The 17,629-nt window shown below is 46.5% G+C and overlaps 1 protein-coding gene across 1 annotated transcript in view; it reads left to right on the forward strand.

The window, feature by feature from the left end:
* CHRNB4 (cholinergic receptor nicotinic beta 4 subunit) overlaps positions 1-17,629 on the forward strand; it is a 602,031-nt gene that overhangs the window by 49,920 nt on the left and 534,482 nt on the right. The window lies entirely within an intron of this gene.

The raw sequence follows: 17,629 nt of genomic DNA on the forward strand, positions 1-17,629 counted from the left end.
ACCCGCACACTGCTCCAATCCACCTGTTTGACATTTCTGCACATTCTCTACTGTTATAACCAGCAAAGCGGGTTGGCAACAACAGGAGAGTCACCAGACAGCAGCCACAACACAGGGGCAAAGTCAGTGAAGGCCAATATCAAAGAGGAGTGCCTACCATGAGTGCCAAACTAAGGAAGATGATCTTGCTACATTGTTTAACAGGCTCGTTCATCAGTTAAGTAATGATTTTGTCTGCATTTGTCCTATAATTTGCCATAGAAGGAAAGCGTGTTGGCTCTTATCATTGACAGATTGTTAAAATGTTCCACTTGCCACTGATAGGATCAGATCAAAATATGAACAATAATGTGTTTTAAAGAAACACATACATATTTACATTAGTTGAAGACACAATATGTTATGTCGATTGGTATCTTTAAATCACACCAACCGGTGCTATTAACAGGCTTAACACCAATTATGTTGGTACTGTATGGAGCACATATGGGTCGTGTCAATGGCCTGAGAGCTGCCCGCCCCGATGTGTCAGTGACTCACGAGAAAAGATTTTGGCCCTGGCACTTATATTCTTACAAGTTAAGCACTGCAAATAAGGATGCAACACCTGGGTGTCAGCAACTCATGAAAGCAAGTAATGGTAGGAAGAACAGTCCTGGGGGATGTCGAAGGGGAAATGCTGTGTGGCTAAGCAGGCCTCGGAATAACCCTCTGGACTGTTTAAAGGTTTGTGAGTTTACGAAGATCATGGAAATTCCCTGAGATAAATCATGTTACGCAGTTTTGAGCCCTTGCGCATGTCTCTTCAGTGACGTGGCTCATGAAGAACAGGGCACCCCGGAAGCAACAGTGCATTGCAAAATTCTAACATTGCTTGATACAAAGCCGAAGACTCTGGCCACCGCAATGGCACAGCCATCAGAATACCAGCCTTCCCTGCGAACAGAAGTGCCCATGAGCCGGCTTCCAGCGAGTCCCCAGGTAAACTGAGGGGAAGCATCACAAAGCATATGTTTCTTGCATCTCTGCAAAAGAATCTGAAAGTAGAAGTAAAAGCCAAGATCCAAGCTCTAAAATTGGATTGATAAGACTCAACCAATGATAATAGGAAGCAAATTGAAACCCTAGGAATACAGGTGGTACAAGTTGAGGTGGTGGTTTTAGGATACTGCAGCAAAACTTCCCGTAATCTCTGTGGATATTGCAGGCTTGTAGTCTTGGGTGGCCTCACTGGCTGGCAAATGTCACAACCTTTAAAATAGAGCCAGAAGAGAGAATCTACCTGTCAAATTTTCGAAAGCGGGATCTGAGCTGCATGTCAGTCAGTCATTAACGTTTATTTCGGATTAACAGTAGAATCCATAAAACATCATAATCATAAAACATCATCAACAAACCAGCATCCTATATGTTATGTTATGCATGTATAAAATAAAACATAATAATTCTCAAAGGCGCATCACATCCACAAAACATCGCCAAAACAAAACAACATTGACAAAAGCTGGATTATTTATGGCAGCATAATAAATCACAAGACACATCCTGTTAAAATCACTATAAAATACACAGGTTTATCTCAAAATTTTAATTCTTATTTTCCAGGCAGATTGTAGATAGCATGCACATTTAATGTCATGTCAGATGTCCGATTCGGCTGAGACAGTAATAACATAAAAGCAGGTCTCCAGTGACTTAAACCATAGTCCCGTAAAAGTCTAAGAAGGTAATGTCTACGCAAATCATTTTATAAATGACATTAAATCTAGCTTGGGACAAGAGTGACATATGATAAAAAAAAAATTGGTGACCAGATTGAGTTAAGGGGCAATTCCAATAGATAGTGAGATGGGAAGGTATTGTCTTACCAAGGACATCCAATGACTCAAATCCTCCCTATTACTGCCTCAAAGTATCATAAAGCTTGTTATTAATTCTTCAGTAAGGACTGTTGCCAGAATGAAGGGGTTTTAAAAACAGCAAGTCAGACCCCCGGTATGAAGCAACTTTTTGATACAATCCAACCATTCACTCCTGTAGCAATTGCCTACAGAGGATAGATGCATAATAATGAATTGTATTAAATTGGGCTAACCACAGTGACTGCCAAAATTAAATGGGTTTAAGCAGAAGGATTTCAGAAATGTAGACTTGTCTGGCTTCGAGGTCAATAATATACAATTCAGTTGTTAAAGGGACACCTAACAGATGAGAAAGAAAAAGGTTCTTTTCAGATTGAAGCCCATCCATCTTGCTGCACTCCTTAGTTCAGTGATGTATGCGCCTACTGCCACCCCCTTTCCTCTGTAAGCTGTTAACATATAGGTAACCAAACATTGTTGTTATGCTTTTTCAAATCTTATCAAGCTACCAATAAACTGTTTCATTTTAAGTCTCCTTATACTTTCATTATCCTTCCAGGTAAGCTGTCCATTAAAAGTTATTCCCAAGTACTGAATACCTTGACAGACAGTCTTTGGCATTCCAAAATAATTTTCAAAAATAAATCTTACGCGATGGGACAGTTGGCCCTGTTGGCCAAGGGTACACCCGTACTTACAATGTCGGTCTACCCACCAGTTAAAGTTGCGGCCCCCCGTTGGGGTTCCACGTTAAAACCTCAAGTGCAGGATGATATTATGGGATCTCTCGACAGACATGGCAGTTGAATCACCAGCTCCCGACACCCCCCTAACCCAAGCGATGGAGAGTGAGACTCCAGCGGACCACCAAACTCTTCGGATCCTCTCCCTAAATGTTAATGGACTGAACTCCCCTAACAAGCGAAAGGCAATCCTATTAAAACTCCAGGACGAACACACTGTGATAGCCATGCTCCAAAAGACTCACTTGCTGCCGGTGGACGTGACTCGGCTTTGTTCCCGGCTATTCCCGCTCCAATTCTTTGCCTCTGGCACAAGCAAAAAGGGAGGTACGGTGATCCTCTTTAGGAAAGACTTGAACCCGCAAATTCTGGAAACGAAAATGTGCCCGGAAGGCCGATATACAACGGTCAAATGCCTCCTAATGGGAGACCTATACACCCTCATCTCGGTGTACGCCCCTAACACTGGACAATCACACTTCTATGACTCCTTGGGCACATCTCTCGCTGGTTTTGTGGAGGGCCAAACGATAGTCGGAGGGGACTTCAATGGGGTTCCCGACCCCACCAAGGACAGGTCACACCCCCCGACTCCAAGCAATTTCGCCCAGGCACTCAGCCTCCTCCGGCTCTTCAGGTCCCTAGAGATAATAGACTCATGGCGGGTGTTCCACCACGACGAAATAGACTACTCCTTCTACTCATTCGTCCATCGCACCTTTTCAAGGATCGACCTGTTTCTGATCTCCCCGCAAACCTTCCCTTCCGTCAAAGAAGTCTCCATCGGCACAAGAGCCATATCCGACCCTGCCCCAGTGTTCCTGGAACTCCGGGTTCAGAACCCCAACCTCAATAACCCATGTAAATGGGCGTTATACGACCCGATCCTTAACGACATGGCTACCAGAGACAAGATCGCAACAGGGATAAGAAATTTCTTTGACGAAAATCCAGCCTCGGACACTTTGTTAGCGAACAATTGGGACGCCATGAAGGCAGTAATCAGGGGCTCCCTAATTGCCCAAGGAGCGGCCTACCACCGAGACAGGCGTCAGGCCCGGATGGCTCTAGAGGACGAACTAAGAGAGGCCGAGGCAGTCCACAAGGAGAAAGGCTGGTCCCCTAAAACGCAACGGATCATTCGCACGGCGAGGAAAAAACTGAAAGCCCACTATGCAGAACAAACCGCTCATCTAATGGTGAAGGCCAAACAGTCATACTACGCGAAGGGTAACAAGGCGAACAGGTTCCTGGTGGCCAAACTAGCCAAGCGGAGACGCGTTAACACGATAACTGGTCTGCGTGATCCCAATGGGGTCACATTATACTCAGAGCCCGAAAAGCAACGACTCGCAATAGACTATCTGACCCAAATCATGAAGGCAACCCCACGGAACCTTTCGCAACAGATGGAATATCTGCAGCAGGCAGCAGTGCCCCGTCTCTCCAACACAGCGAGAGACGAACTGGAGGAGCCCATTACAGGGGAGGAAGTTGAGGAGGCCATAAAATCACTTAAAACACGGGGCCCCGGCCCAGACGGCTTCTCAACCAGGTTTTATAAACTATTCAGAGCTCAACTGACCCCCCACCTGGTTACCCTGTTCAACTCCTTCGGGGAAACGGGATCAGTGACCCCATCGATGCAGGAATCAACCACCATCCTCCTGCCCAAACCAGGAAAAGATCCAAGAAGCCTAACGTCCTATAGACCGATTGCACTTTTAAACATCGATGCAAACATATACTCAAAAATTCTGGCAACCCGCTTGAATCACATCCTGCCGAAGATCATTCACCCCGATCATGCAGGTTTCATCCTGCACCGGACAGCAGGTGACAACATACGGAGAACCTTGAACCTGGTGGACCTTGCCTCCCGGAACTCCCAAAAACTAGTCTTAGTGGCTCTGGACGCAGTTAAGGCATTTGATAGGGTGGATTGGACATTCATGAAACACACCCTAGGGGCCTTTGGCTTCAATTTTCCAAACGATGGTTCTAGCCAACTATAATAGCCCAAGAAGTAGCCTGAGAATCAACGGACACAGCTCGGCTCCAATCCCCCTATCATGCGGAACCCGGCAAGGCTGTCCGCTGTCACCCCTGCTCTTCGCACTCACCATGGAGCCCTTTGCCCAAAGGATCAGGCAAAACGACCAAATCAAGGGCATACAGAGTGGCCCCACGCAACACAAAATCGCCCTATACGCGGACGACATTCTGCTCACGATCTCAGAGGCCCACTCATCTCTAAAACATGCGATACAAGAAATTGCCAGCTATGGGGAGGTGTCAGGCTTCACCATAAACTTTGACAAATCATCGGCTTTTGGCATCGGCCTCACCCCAGCAGAGCGGGAGCCACTGACTAAGATGTGCCCGATAACGTGGGAAAAAAGGGCCATCCCTTACTTAGGGGTCCACATCCCGGCTGACCCAAGAGACACATACAAAGCCAATTTCCCCCGGCTCCTTAAAGAATTGGAAGGCGACTTGAAACGCTGGGAGACCCAAGAGATCTCACTGCTGGGGTGCATCACAGCTTGCAAGATGAACCTCCTCCCGAGGTTCCTATACGCCTGCGCCTCCCTACCAGAGCGATTCCCACACCAACTCTTCGAGGTATCCAGAGGAAAATGCTGAACCTTATTTGGAAAGGTAAGAGAGCGAGAATCCCTCTCAGAACTATGCTAGGGGGTTCCAAACTAGGAGGGTTGGGGGTCCCAGACTTGCAGGCCTACAGAGTGGCAGCTCAATTGGCACAGGTTCAGGCATGGCAAAATATAACAAACTGCCCTAGATGGGTAGAGCTGGAACAATCACAAGTGCCCCTACCCTTACGATTTCTGCCACACATCCCGCCCCCCCTCAGAACACATTGGGGAGATCTCCTTCTATCAACCAAACACACCCTTAGCTCCTGGGACTGGGCGATAAAACGAAAGGGAGTGCCAAGAGGACTGAGCCCACGCTCCCCGGTCTTCCATAATCCAACGTTCTCACCTGGAGCGAATCCTCGCAACTTTCGAAACTGGATAAAGGGCGGGCTGGAGACCATAGACCAGCTATATATGGGGGGGAGACCTCTCACATTCGACCAATGCAAGGAGAAATTCCAACTCCAGGAAAGGGACAGATTCACCTATATCCAATTACGCCACTGGTGCTCGCACCCCCAAACTCTGCAAGCAGCGACACGCCCTCCCACCGCCCTAGAACTCACACTGGGAGACCTTCCAACCCGTGGCAGAGTGTCCACCCTATATAGGCGCTTCTTAAGCGACTTCCTGACCACAAAGACCAGCTGCATGGCCCAATGGGAGACGGACCTAGGTCATCCAATAGAGGATCAAACCTGGGTGGACATATGGACCAGAACACACACCTCATCCACCTGCATTACCAACAGGGAATGTGCGTACAAGATTACGCTGCGGTGGTATTACCCGCCCCTCCGACTTCACCATATGAACCCACAAGTGGATCATTCCTGTTGGAGAGGATGTGGCCACCCAGGCTCCTTCTTCCATATGTGGTGGGCCTGCCCAAAGATCCAACATTTCTGCAGGACATGTCTGGGGACCATCACACAAATTACCAGAACGACGATTCCCCTGGAACCAGAACCAGTCTTGCTGGGAGCTCCGATCCCCGCGATCTACCCGCGCTCCGGGACCAGATCGAAATTACTGACTCACTGCCTACTACCAGGGAAAAACGGTGGTGGCCCGAGCTTGGAAATCCCCAGAAGGCCCTCACATAGCCCAATGGTGGACTAAACTTTGGGACATTTTGATAGTGGAGAAGGTGACGGCAGCACAAGCGGGAACTCTCCATCATTTCCAGAATATTTGGGCCCCAGTGCTTGAATACGACCAGCGCTTCCCCGCCCTGACCTATAAACCTATCCGGGCCCGCTGGATCCTGAAAAACCAAGAGATCCCTGAGGAAGACACATAGACGCTGAGGCGCAAACTGGGCAGCCCAGGAGGGAAGATTCCGCCTCCAAAGACTAAGGGGCAGAGGGGCCAGAGGGAGGTGAGAGGGAGGAAACCTAGGGGGGAATAAAGGGCTGGGGATCAACATGCCTGAAGAATCATTGCTTATAATGTTTGTAATTGTCATCCTGCCTTGATTTAAAATAAACAAAGTAAAAAAAAAAAAAAAATCTTTGGATCACACTGTGGGATGGTTGTAAACCACATTACAAAGCATTTAGCAATATTTACTTTAAGACCCAGTTGAGTCATGAAGTTCACATAATCCTCAACTGCCATTTGTAGGGGAGTTCTAGCTAGTGGTGCTGTATCGTCTGTGCAGCTTAAAACTGGGAACTTTCTGCCCTCACACTGAATTACGTCTGTGCCTAATTTCTCTAAGAATTATGGGAGGCAATGTAGAGATTGAAGAGGAAGGCCACGAGCATGCATCCCTGCCGAGCCCCCTTCTCTACCTTTACGCTACTACTAACTTCTCCCCTTTCCATATTGGACAGAGACCTTTGAGTCGGTATGTAACAATTCCAAAACTCGCGACATTGATCTAGGGACACCCATGTCATCAAGGGGACTCCCAAGGAGACTCCTGTCCACATGGTCAAAGGCAGAACTCAAATCCATGAAAGCCATGTAGACAGGAGACCCCTTAAGAAAAACACACCTGAAGAGAAGCAGGTGTACATTGGCACATTGGTTATTGTGCCCACCTGAATGTCAGCTGAGGGTCAGAAAGAATATTTTGCTCAGTGACCCACTCCTCTACTCTTTTGGTAAAAAGGCCAGAGAGCAATTTAGATCTTTCATCCAACAAAGTAATCAGACGATATGAGGACGGAAGTGATTTATTACCTTTTTTGTAAACAGCGACAATAGTACCAGTTTTCCAGCTCTAGGATAAAGTGTTAGTCACCAGAATTGTGTTAAAAACCTGCATGGGAAAAGGGCCCATAAATCAGTACAGGAATGAAAAAGGTCAGAAGGCACTCCATCAGCTCCAGGCCAATCACTTATGCTTCAGGAATGGCCATTGCAAAATGTATAGTTTCCAGCAGGCGATGATTGATAACTACCGTTAATGGCTCTATACCCAGTTTCAATCATTATCTTGCATAAGAGTAATGCAGCATTAAAAGTGGCCGAGTCCATCAGGGAGGGGTTGGGGCAGAAAACACCTGCCCCTCATCGTTATAGTAGAGGAGCTCCTCACCCAAGCTCACTCTATGATTAAAATCCCCTCCAATGAGCATACACAGGTCAGATCCATAATGAATGTTATCATTTTGCACAATACCATGTAGGGCTTTTAATGTATCAGAAGACTTGACGTTATTCTTTTAATAAAAATTCATAAGACCCAATGGTTAAGGACCTGCGATGTAAACGAGTAGAAATAGTATGATAGCATTGCAAGCATGGGATTGTTTAATTTCCCAACCCAGGCTAGTGGCTATATAGATAGCAAACCCCCTGGAGGATCTCCTCTTATTGCTTGATATAATTGCAGGCATATGGAACAAAGAAAAACCTAAGAGATATATGGGCTAAATTGTCCATGTTTTTTGTAACATGATAACATGATAGTTTTGAATAAAATAACACCATGTACCATCCCAAGCTTTACTATGTAGTCCAGCGTTGTTCCACACTAAAATATGTATTTCTCTCTTATCCATATATTAGGGGCTGACAGTTCCCTCGTCCATCCTATTATGGATCTTTCTAGGGTTATTCGTAGCCCCCAAACTCCCTATTTCTTCCACATATGAATCCTGTGGATTTAAACTGGGAGTTACAACATATATTGACTCACATTCAGAGTCCAGAAGTCCATCTACTCTCTCCAGTCCACTCAGACAATCAATCTGTGGGAGATTGGCCAGTCATTTGGTACAAGGGTCTATCACGTACCAAAGTCGGATGCTTCAGATTAGACAGAACTCGATTAGAGGTAGAACAATTACGTATGAGCTTGCCATGTCAGTCCGATCCTCCTCTGGTCTATAAAAAAAACAGTGGAAAAAACCCATCTCAGACATTACTAAGCAGTAATGTGTTCCCCTACATAGTAGGTCAGAGAACGTGGAAGGGTGATTCAGCATAACAGTAACACATTATCCTTATATGGATTTCGTACTACACCCTACACAGGAGGAGCTTTTTGCCATCAGAAAGTAACTCCACCTAATCAGACCAGTGCCACTTAAATTCTTTAGTTAAAAGGGCACACATGTTAAATATATAACAAGCAGGTTGTAATCAGCACCAGTATAGAAGTATATTCATTTGGAGCAATTAAAGCAAGGGGAGGCTTGTCTCTAATCTGTCTCCTCCCCCTTTATCTCAGAAATATTCTGTGCAGGCAATAACGAGGAGTTTGTTGTATCTTGTTGCTGGCACGTGTGGAATGGTGTTCCATATTTATGGATCAACATTCCAGACGTGCCAGTTACAGTTTTCCTTAAGTGCGGCTTGGTGCGGTTGCCTGCTCCGGCTGCAGAATAAAGTTGTTTACACTTACCGTTCCTCAGATTTCTTCAATGGCGACGGAGGTAATCTGGACCCAGTCCCTATCCACGCATGCGGGGACTGCCGCCACATCCTGATGTGCCCTCATCTGCGGCGGTGTGGAGGCCTGGCCCAAGATGGCATGAGCAGGAGCCACAGGCCGCATCGGGGCCGGCCCTCGAGGCAACTTGCATCATAAGCCTGGGTGTGCGTTGCACTGCGGGTCCAGGGCCAGAGTGGAGCTGCCTTTTATTGGCGAGGCGTGTGTGGGCTCCGCCATAAGTTCCGAGGGCCAAGCTTGCTGGGCCAGCAGGGGCAGTTGGAGGAGGGGCTGTCGCCGAGGGGCCCGTCCCAGCAGATGAGGAAGCGGAAGGAGGGGCTGTCGTCTTCGGATTCATTCCGCCAGCTTGACAGCAAAAGGAGGGTCCCTAGCCGTGCGGACCGGTGTTCGACGCCCGTTGAAGTTCGGTGGCGTTTCCAGCACCCCCGCTGTCTCGCGGGCGGTCCGGGTGCATCCGCTCTGGGAGGCGTGGTGTGCCTCCACTGGGTCCGCGTCAGCTGTGGGGCGGGACTCACAGTGGAGGAGTGTGTCCAGCCCCGCCCATGCATGCATCAGAGTAGCCGATTTTGGATTGGACGGGGCGTCACGATGCTCTGCATCGATAGATTTTATTTTTGCTTAGTGAATAGGCACACGTGTCGTTCTGCTCACCTGGTGTATCCCCGGCGCTGCTTCCCCACATCGGTGGTCTTGGTCTACTTTAGGCAAGGTATGGCACATAAGGTACATGACAGTTTGCTCGCAGTTATTCTAAGTTGGCAGCCTGGGGAGGGTCTATTGGTTCTGGCTAAGTGTTTCTTACTTCACAAAGGTTATAGTGTGACTGGAGCATCCATCCCACATCAACATTTTTAATAATTTTGGGTGCCAGCATCATGTATCACACTGCTGCCAGACCCCCTCATGCATTTTTACCAGCTCCTGATGAACCGGCCTTCCCATGGGACCATGGATTGACTCTTTCAAGGTGTACTTGAGGGCGGCTGGGGGTGCTATATTTAGCGACGATGAAAAGGAAGCGGCGCTTCTAAACTGTATTGGCACGGAGGGTTTGAGAATATTTTGCCATCTGCCAGGAGAGGATGTGATGGTTCCTGGTAGTGGTGAAGGAGAAAGAGTGGTGAGTGCATATGAGACTGCTTTAAAAAAGCTGGAAGGTCATTTTGGTAGGAGACTCAATGTGATTTTGGAGCGCTACAAATTCTTTTCCAGAAAGCAAGAGTCAGGGGAATCTATTGATTCATATGTCACAGCTTTGCGGGCCTCTGACATCAGTCCCAGTGCTTGTGGGCAGAGTCATATTAGTATGCTGAGTTACGAGCAGACTTGCATTGAATTCAAAGGTCGACAAACCATGTGTAAATTGTATGTTGCGCTCAAGGGAACCAGTGTGTTGGGTTGGGGTGAACAGGCTGCCCTGAGTATTGAAATTCATCCAGGTAAGGATGTACCTGTGTTAAGCATTCAGGAGGAAATGGAGGATGAGGTACGCCAGGTGACGTCTGAGTCGCTGAGAGCTGAATACCCGGCAGTGTTCTCTGACAAATTGGAGAAGCTCAAGGGGTTTTCTCACCGCATTATTCTAAAAAAGGGGTGCAATACCCAAAGTACACAAGGTGAGAGGGGTTCCAGTCATGGCGAGGGAAGGTTTAAGATCCGAGTTGGATAAACTCGTGGTTGAAGGGGTCATAGAGCCAAGAGTGTTTGGAGTGGTTGTTTCCGGTTGTGCTTGTTAAAAAGGGTGATGGTGGTCTTAGGATGTGTGTGGATCTTCGGGAGTTGAACCAGAGTATTTGGGTGGATCGCCATCCCTTGCCTAACATCAACGAGCTATTGCTTACCCTGGGTAGGGCAACTTGTTTTTCTACATTGGACCTTTCTGCTGCATACCACCAGACTGACTTACATGTTGATTCCAGACCACTTACCTCTTTCGTGACTCCCTTTGGTGCCTACCGCTTTTGTCGCATGCACTTTGGGCTGACATCGGCGATTTTTCAATGACTCATGCATGAATTGTTTGGTGGTATGTCTTGGTGTGTTATTTCCAGGATGATGTATTGGTGTGGGGTAGTTGTCGTGAGAGGAAAGAGGTTGGGTAGGGAGGCACACCAATTGGTCCGAAGTACTCAAATGAGAAATAAATAACCCACAGGGGGTCGACAATATTAGTGTAGGGTATTAATTCCTTTTTCTTCAGGTGCAGGAGGGAGAGACTCCAGGCCACTCGAGTTTCAGCACAGCTCAAGCAGAAAACACACACCGACTGTTGCTAGTCGGTGACCCTCTGTTGCACTCCTAGCGGGAGCTAGTCCCAAATGGTGATCATGCCTTGTAAATACTAAAGACTCCAAGTCAGGAGTGTTTAGGGTACAAGGGCGGGTGTCAGAAATGTGTAACAAGGAAATAATTAATATTCTCTAATGTTCAAAGGGCAAATAATATATCAAGGGCTCCATTAATCTGTGAATCTACAAACATGAAAGCATCAGGCTGAGAATAAACAGATAAAACAATAGGCCCATAAGGTGATAAATCCAAACATAATCAGTTTTAATTTATAACAAAATACTCCATGGGAGTGCGTTAGCAGTAGTCGTCTTAACCAAGCAATTTGTACAGGTCAATTGGTAATTCAACAACAAAAGGCAAAATTAGATTTCAGCTGAACCCAGTACTCAAACATAACCTGTTTAGTTAAGAAAAACATGGGAAGGTCATTCGTATGTAGTTGTCGTGAAGAACATGATGTCGGGTTACATGAAGTTATGAAGGTGCTGAGTAAGAAGGGATTGACTGTGAAGTTGTTGAAATGTCAGGTGGGTGTGGATAAGGTGACATATTTGGGGCACACCCTCAGTGCCGAAGGTGTCAGTCCTAAGGCAGATTTGGTACAGGTGATGAAATTGACACCGGCACCTACAAATAAGGACCAGTTGAAGTCATTTTTTAGGTTGAGCCGAATACTATGTGAAATCTATACCCAACTATGCTGAGAAAACACTGTTTATGAGAGCCTTACTGAAAAAATGTGTCAGATTTGTGTGGTCAGACAAATGTTTGGAGGAGTTCAATACGGTAAAGAATGATCTAGACAATGCTCCATGTTTAAAGTCGTTTGACCCCAAATGCAAAACAATACTTACTGTGGACGCCATTGAGGTGGGGCTGGGTGCGGTATTGGAGCAACGGTGTGAGAGTGAATGTAGACCTGTGGCGTTCGCATCCAGAACTTTGAGAGATGCTGAAAGCAGGTATTCAGTGATTGAGCGTGAGGCTTTGGCGGTGACTTGGGCTTCAAAACACTTTAGAACATTCTTGTGGGGCATTCCATATGTGGTCAGGTCAGACCATAGGCCTCTGGTGCATGTGTTCTCCACTCGTGGTGCTGTATCTGAGTCTCCAAGGATAGCCAGGTGGATAGTGGAATTACAGGAGTATAATTTAATTGTGGAGTATTTGCCTGGAAAACAAAACGTGGCAGCTGATTGTCACGGCTGCCGTGATAAAGCATGTGAGTGCTCAAAGTCAGGTGGCTGGGGAAGAGGAGTTACAGATTGCCTGTGTTATTCCCACTATCGATAAATCTGATTGGGTGTCAGAAAGGGATAAGGATGTCGAGTTATGCTGGGTCAAAGAAGGTTTGTGCAAGGGTTGGGAGGCGGTCAGAGACAGACCAGAAGGTAAAGGCTACGCCCAGGTGTTAGATGAGTTGTCTGTGGGTCCCTGGGGTGTGTCGAGAGGGGAGAGATTGGTTCCACCTGTTAGTTTAAGGGGTAGGCTTCTGGCGTTGGCTCATGAAGGGCATTTAGGATGATCTTTGACCAAGAGGAGGTTGCGCGAAGAGTATTGGTGGCCATCCATGGATTGGGAGGTTGAGATGGTCGTAAAGGATTGTTATGCGTGCGCCAGGAGTGACAAGAGCAAGGTGGTTCATCCTCAGTCAGTTCATGCTGTGGAGATTCCCAAGGAGGTTTGGTCAAAGGTGGCTCTGGACATTATGGGTCCATTCGAATGTCTACATCCGGAATCTAGATTTTTGTTGGTGTTAGTAGACTACACGTCCAGATGGGTGGAAGTGGCGGCGTTTGGCAGAGTGACGACGGAGTGTGTCATAGCCTTCCTAAAAAAAATATTTGATAGGGAAGGAATACCTGCCAGTCTGGTAATGGATAATGGTGTTCAGTTTACCTCCAAGCTCATGAGGGATTTTTTGTGGCAGTTTGGTATTAAGCATCATCGTACCGTTCTTTACAATCCCAGTGCCAATGGTCTGGTGGAAAGAGTAAATGGGGTAATTAAAAGTGCCATTCAACTGGCCCTTGCTAATGGGCTAGAGTGGCAGTATGTGGTTTCAGAATATTTGTCGGCTTATCGCAGGACTCCGTCCGTAAGTACAGGTAGGACACCTTTTGAATTGATGAGAGGAAGGAAGCCGGGATCTAGATTGAGGACCTTGGTATTGGGCGGTGGTGGACCATGTGAGTTGGATTTGAATGGCATTCAACTGAGAATATTGGCGTGCCAGGAGGCTATGAGGATGAATCAAAAGGATAGAAAGGAGTTACAGGTGATGGTGGGGGATATAGTTTGTGTAAAGAATCCCAGATTTGTTCCTAAAGGAGGTAGTGCATTTTTGCCTTCCATGAGGGTGGTGAAATGTGGTAAGGGATATGTACAGTTGGAGGATGGCTCAAGGTGGAGCACAAGGCGCATTGTGGTCCTAACTGGGGTGTATAAGGGGGCTACGTCCGGTTGTGTTGATGATGGTGACGCATTAGATTTTGAACCCAAATGTCAAGGAGCTTGTGTGTTGGAGGAGAATGGAGTGTGGCTGAGAGAAGTTGCTGCTGATCATGACATGGAATGGGAGGTTGGGGGTGTAGAGTCGTTTGTGGACAGTATGCAGGTGCAGGTGGGTGAGGGATGTGACCTGTCTGGGGTGAATGGTGGGGGCCCGAGGCATCCGGTTAGAAGCTGTGGGCCTCCTGTTAAGCTTAGAGACTATGTGCGTTAGGGAGTGTCAGGGTAAGTGACAACTGACGCCTTAGTTGTCATTATTGCGTCTTATGTTCAATTGTTTTATTTTATTCAGTGCATTGTATTTTCTTGTGTATTGCCTTTGCTAGGTAATTGTAACGTTGCTTCCACAGTTTGTTTGCATTGCTAATTCTTGCCAAGTTTATGGTTCTCCCATCCTCTGTTTATTTTTGAACTTATTATGTGTTTGGAGGGTTAAGGGGAGAAGATATGTTCTATGTTATATCTTGTTGCTAGCGCGTGTGGAATGTTGTTCCATGTTTATGGATCAACATTCCAGACGGGCGAGTTAGAGTTTTCCTTAAGTGCGGCTTGGTGCGGTTGCCTGCTCTGGGTCCAGAATAAAGTCGTTTACACTTACCGTGCCTCAACTTTCTTCAGATTTAAATTATAATCTAATCAGTTTAGAAATGTAATCAATCAAGGAAGGAGAACACCTGGCTGGTTTAGGAAGCATGTCCGCCATCCCCCCTTTCTTTCAGAGGCTTTCTGTCTAGGCAATGAAAGACAGCCATAGACAGTCATAGGCAGTAGTAATCTAGTGCGGTGCATTCATTTGTGCTGATAAATGTCTTATATATGTGGTCTGTATTCGATGTTTCCAAAAGTCCAACCCATGTAGTTGTCTCCTTCCAGGGGCCTTAGTAGCTTAATGTCAGGTACCACAGGTGGGCCAGAGCACACTATAGGCGTTCATGTATAAAGACTGTCGGAAACACAGTGCAAACAATGAAAAAAGCTCAAAGAAATCCTAAAAAAGGTTAATCTAGGACTCTCTGTCAATCAGCCTCAGCCCGCCATCAAGACCCACGTGTGAATGAAATCCTGAGACAGCAAAGGTAGCAGAGCTCAGCAAGTCAGCGAAAACAAAGCCAAGAGCGGGGAGCTCACAGGAACTGCAGGAACTCCCCTTACCACTGTCTGTTGCTCCGCTGATGCTGGGGGACCCAACCATTATGAGCGTACATGCCCGCTGGCACAACCTAGCTCCTCTTCCTTGGCTCCTTGATTCTGGTGGCCTCCAGCAGCCTCCCACACTCTACAGCTGTTGGGGGTATTGCCCTTGCCGCTGCCTGCCACAACTGAAAATCATGAATGGGCGTGTTTAGGATTTGTTTAAAGCGGTTCTGAAAGATGATTACAATGATCCAATTAAAATAGATGGGGCACAGCATTACAGTCTCAGTAAGTTTCATGACTACCAGGTGAAAGAGAAGATTCTGGCAGAGGCAAAGAAATAAAGAACAATCTCATTTCTTGCTAGAGTTGTGCATAAAATCCAGGATCACACTCAAATGGCAAGAGGAAGGAAATGAGGAGCATAGTGGCCATGTTGAAAAGGGAAAAATCTGATTCTGATGGCTTTTCCTGTTGCGGTCCAAATCAAACTTAATGGAAGGGAGGATCGTGTTTGAGCCCGCCTGACTGACATTGTATATATTTTTGTAATTTTGATTTAATTTGAGTTTTGTAACATGCTACTTTGTAAGCACACCATATCAAAGAGCAAAACATATTGGCTCTGTCCCCTATAGACCTTAAATAAAAATGGATTTTGTCATGAGACTGATCAGTACTTGAGGAGGTGGAGGTAGGCCAATCTTTAGAGAACCATGAAGGGTAAACATCAGAAGAAAGGTGTGCAAGTGGCGTCCACCATGAGCAGGTAATATACTAATAAATAGGATGGACTTTTATCACATGACTTCTTAAGAAATATAGTTGCCATATTGGAGGGGTCAGGGAGGTTTTGTTGACTCTCTAAGGGTGAAGGTTATTTCTAGAAGTTCACACGAAACCCCAGAGAATGTTGATCCTGCTGTAATTTGTTGTACGAATGTGGTTCAGGCCTACAGGTGAGATTGAATTTACCTACAGACAAAATGAGGGGCTTTAGGGAGGGAAGCGGTGAAGGTTCAGGAGTGGGGAGCTTTCAGGTACTTGGCCTGGTTTTCAATCCATACAGGGACCGTTTGTCCTGCCACCTGGGTCAACCGCTAGGCAGTTTGATTTAAAGGGAGATTCATGGAAAGAGAGGTGGCTTGAATATGAAAGTGCCTCAGCATGTGATTTATATGGAGGTGATTTAAGACATATGATTAGACGGCAACACCGGGCTTGGGAAGACCCAGCTTTTGTGTGGATAAACAATAATCTCACCCACCGCAATGGTGCCCTCATGTGACAAACAAAAGCATACTTATGTGACTGCTTGGGAAAAGACCTTGAGTTAACCCTGGATGAAAGGGGATGGAAACTAATCTCGACTAGATGCAGAAAATCTTCCATTTGAGTCCAGCATTCTGAAACGTGTTATAAGGCCATGTATAGATGTACCGAATCCCAGAAAAGCTACAAAGGTTTGATCCCTTATGATCATATAACTCCTGGATGGGTTGCCAAGCAAAGGTCATAAGTATCTATAGATGGTGGGCTTGCCTTGGACTTTATGACTTTTGGTTGGAGGTGAGGTCCACGATTAATAGGACACTTCGCACTCAGTGCCGAACCACCCAATGCTGTTCCTGATGGGTATAAGGAGACACTTGGATGAACAGTTGAATTCGTTAACCTCAGCTACAAAACGTATATTTGTCACTTTCTCATATGAAGGCAGGGGCTCCATCATGCTTGATATGACTGCAGAGAGTATGGAATGTTGCAGTGATAGAATAACTCACATATTCACATGAGAACTCTTGACACAATTCTACTAGGATGTTTATTTTTTTAGCACTTATAAAGTGCAACGTTCACCCTATGGTATCTTGGCGATAGTTATGATTATGAAGATGGGACTGATTCGAAGCAGGGTGAGCTCCAATTTAGATTAACAAAGGGTACCATCAGAAACCTGAGAGTATTCTCACTCCTACTCCCTTGGGATCCTCTGCACAGGTGACCAGGGAAAGGCCATCACGTGTGGATCCCGGCCCTGGGGGTGGAGAAGCGAGAGTGGATCACCTGGGTGGAGGGTCCATGAGGATTGAGCGTAAGATATACTCAGACGAGACGCGGTATTCCACATTTCTCTCCCAGGAAGAACCCTCTATTACAGGGGCAGTCATGGGATAGTGTTATCCACGTCCCATTGACAAAGAAAAGGATATGAGATACCACCAGTCCAGACGTACCAGAAAGAGGACAAAAAGGGTTAATGTAAGATGGGTGAGACATGGTATTGCCCTTTTCCTATTGACGACCAACCTAACCCTCCCCCAACATTTATGGGCTGTTATAAGCCAGTTCCCCTCATTTTCCCACATGTAACACTTGTCAGTACTGGGAAGAAGAAGAGACAACCAAGATTAATGAAGAGTACACACTTTCACCACTCTAAAACTGGAACTAGGAAGAGGCTAAGAGATGTGAGGGTCAGGCATGTCCCTTTAATTATGGCTGGGCAGGGCTAATCAA

This window comes from Ambystoma mexicanum, chromosome 11, assembly GCF_040938575.1.
Source record: "Ambystoma mexicanum isolate Mex_15411 chromosome 11, UKY_AmexF1_1, whole genome shotgun sequence".
Classification (NCBI taxonomy): domain Eukaryota; kingdom Metazoa; phylum Chordata; class Amphibia; order Caudata; family Ambystomatidae; genus Ambystoma; species Ambystoma mexicanum.